This window comes from Pinus tabuliformis, chromosome Q (assembly GCF_031772625.1).
Source record: "Pinus tabuliformis cultivar Carrire ecotype Pingquan chromosome Q, CPIR1, whole genome shotgun sequence".
Classification (NCBI taxonomy): Eukaryota; Viridiplantae; Streptophyta; class Pinopsida; order Pinales; family Pinaceae; genus Pinus; species Pinus tabuliformis.
The window spans coordinates 1,028,768,452-1,028,772,427 of record NC_142296.1 but is presented as its reverse complement, the minus strand read 5'-3'; positions in this window follow the sequence as shown (position 1 = coordinate 1,028,772,427).

Here is a 3,976-nt window from a genome sequence, read left to right as displayed (position 1 = left end):
ATAGAAATAACCTATATAATCTCACCAAGAGGAAAGGGAGAGGGGAGAGTGGGAATTATATTGAGATGTTGCTACGTTGATTTAGAGATTGAGAGACATACTTTTTTTTGAGGTCATATTTCTTAGAGAGGGGGATACTTTTCTAGATTTCGGAGAGGAGATCTTCTGCTTGAAGGTATAATTATACCATTTGATTGTTGATTAATAAGATATATATGTTCGTTTCCTTTCAAATCTTTACGTGCATCTATTTGTTCATGTTATTGTTCATTGCTTTGAACTGATGATATTCTACGGAAGATCACTTGTTTTCCTTGTTTTTTTTTTGCTTGTGTGCAGGTTTAGATCAATGGCAGAAGAGAGGGATCTCCTAGTTGGAGCAAGAGGATTCTGCATTGAACTGAAGATCCTTCACCAATTTGCGAGGATACCAGGTGTTAGTTCAAACACTATAGAATTAGGGAATTCACGATTTCTTTCTTGTATGATCATATGGTTGGTAATTTTCTCTTGTATTAGTTAGTCATTTCTATTTTTTGTTTTGAAATCCTAATAGGGCATAGGATTACAGAGAAATATCTCCTTTCATGTAAATTTCATTGCAACAAAACCTCTATGATGATCTTCTCTTACTCTGAGATCCAGTGTTGTAACCTCTCTTTGATGATCTGCATCTCCTACTCTATCTCAACCAACACATTAGCATCGTAACAACCAACAACATCACGTTGACACAAAATACATATAATGACCTCACAATGCATCTTTGACCTACTACACATGGATAACTATAACCATGACAATGCATGCATAACAACATATAGACACTGACATGCATAACAAATGCATATACAACCAACATGCATTCATGAAAAACGCATCCCAACAACAACATCATCAAATTTTACATGACAACACAAATGTAACAATGACTACCACCATGCATACATAACAAACATATATACATCCTTCATGCATGCATGACAAACAATTTTTTCCCATCCATCTCAGATATCAACCAAAGAGAATGAAAACTAGACACCGCCCCAAAGTGAATGAAACCCACTCTGATACAACTCTGTGGTATCAGATATCAACCAAAGAGAACGAAAACTATACACCACCCAAAGAGAATGAAACTCACTCTTATACCACTTTGTAACACCCTCCTCCCACACTTACCCAAGCTAAACGGTACACTGGGCTAAATTTGTGAAGAAGAGTTACTATGATATGACTCAACCTCCTAGATCACCTTAAGGAAGTGGAATCGACAAACCAAAACCTTACTGACCTTCCTCAAGAGCTACAAAACCAACAGGAGCTAAACCACCCCTCTAGGTGCTCAAACCTTGAGTCAGATTTCTCTTTTACCAAAGAAAAAACCTAGCCGCATGCACAAACCCGCATCCATGCGACTATAGGCTTCCATTCACTCCCATAAGCCTACAAGGGAGAGACTATAGTCTTATTTAGCCAGTTCTATGCCTGCTACCATGAGATTTGAGCCACTTTTTAGGGCTAGTCTCCATACCACTACCTAGAACTTGATGAGACTATCCAAGACAATAAATGACACCAAGACAAAGCCTCTAAAACAAAATTTGATCAAGTACATGACATAACCAAGCCTAACCATGACAGACATTCCTTCAAGCACAAGATGAAAATAAAATCTACATGTCATAAATACACATCTGAACATAGGGATTTCAGACTTATCTAAGAATCACCAACAATGTATAATTCCATCTCATAATAATTGAAATAATATTTGTTAGTCCATGCATTCATCCACCATTCATATATTCATCAAACATTTCAAGAGCCATAGACAATATACATCATACAACCAGCTATTAACCAGCATATAAACCATCATATAACCAACATATAAACCATGGTTATTCAGCCATAATACCACCATCATAATCAATCGATATGCTCATAGATCATAATATAAAATACCTCTTATTAACATATGAAAATTCCAACCAATTCTGGGACTTCCACGTACCACCTGTTAGGGTCCAACCCTAACCCACTTATTTATGTAATAGGATCGAGTCATAGTTATAGTTAAGTAAAGAGTCAATAAAGCCCATATTAATAATTGTAAGTGGTTGACCCGCATTTAAAGAAGGGACCACAGTTAGTTGCAAATGGGCCATGGTATTAGATAGATGGTAATAATAAGAACCATGGTATTGACCCATGGTATTGCATGTATGAATCCTATATAAAGGATAGATACTCCCCTCGAGGAGCATCGTGTCTTATTTTGTAATTGAGCCCAACTCTATTGGAGGTTGCCCCCTCGAAGAGGCAAGTGAACATTGCTTTCCTTTCTGAATAATAAAACACTCGTTGTTATTTCTTACTGTTCTATGTTCTGGGTATATTTCTTCGCATATTTGGTATTCTGGTACTTGTTGCAGGTCAAGAGAATACAAGTGGTATCATAGCACTTTCCAAGGCCAGTGGGATCTCCATTTTTAGCAACAACAAAAAAAATTGGCTAGAGACGTGTTCTGGTGTCTTTAAACCATGGGATCTGTCGTTGAGCGCATAAACCTGCGGATTTGGGGAGGCATGCACGCAGGAAATACAAGAGGTGGTCACACTTATTGGACTCCCTTGTAACCCCTGTGGGTACCCCTTCGAGTAGTAGCGCATTAGACAGAACTGCGCACGGACTGTCTTCCAAGTACCCTCTAGGTATATCGGAAGCCCCCTAGGCTCTCTTGAAACCTCGCCATAGATAAACCGCCGGCCATCTTGCTACTATAGTACACCGAGAATATCACTCAGGGAGATTACTCGCGCGTATGATAGGGTAGTCGGGTTGTAAGGCTAAGCGTACGGTTGATCCTCCTTGGTTAGTCCCCTGAAAGATTGGGTCGAGTACTACTGTCATACCCTTATGTATATTACGATCTGTAGCACCTGACACTCCTTGAGACCATATTTCTCATGTCTCTCTCTGGATCACGCATCATCTTTGCCCGATCAGATCTAGTAGGTGGGGTTTCGTCGTAGCAGCAACAATCAGATCCGCCATTCAGATCTATCAGATCCACCATTCAGATCTATCAGATCTGCCATTCAGATCTATCAGATCCACCAATCATATCTATCAAATCTGCCATCCAGATCTAGCAGTTTGGGTTCTGTAGCAGTCACAATAATCAGATCCACCATTTAGATCTAGCAGTCGGGGTTCGATCACTGCCACATTCCTACTCATACTTTATAGTTGAGGGTTCACCGACAGATCTAACTATTTGTGTGGGCTCCTATACCTGGGTGTGATTCTCGTAGGACATTGGGCAGCACTGACTTTTCAGGGATTCAGCTACTATAGTATTCCTAAGAGAGGAATAAAACTCCTCCCGTGACACTTATAGGAGACTTAGCCCATAAGAATTATGTCGAAGAGCTGAGCAAGGTGGTACCATTCAATTGTTAGCATCAAAAATTTAAGGCGATCCCAAATTTTAAAGTGCACCAGATCGGTGCATGGTACAAACTAGAGATCAAGCTATGGCCAATGAGAAGATCCACATCATTGAAACAAAGTTGGACATAGTACTGTCATCGCTCAAAACCTTAGCTGACACACTCGCAAAAGGGCAAGTCGGAGGAACGCACGGAGGCATATGTTTTCAATGAAAACATGGAGGGCAAGTCTAGCCATTCTCTTCACCTCCTTGGCAACCCCCAACAATCCCAGACACGACCACCCAAGCTGGAAATGTATAAATTTGACGGCTCTCATCCGGCCACATGGATAGCACAAATGGAGCAATATTTCACACTGAATCACATCAGAGATGATGTGACTCAGTTTAGTGTGGGTAGCATGTACTTGGACAATGAAAGATGGCAATGGTGGCAATGGCATCAACGTTGCTATGGAAGGCCCGTGACTTGGAAGACATTCGCAAAAGCTCTTACGGATCGCTTTGACCATGAA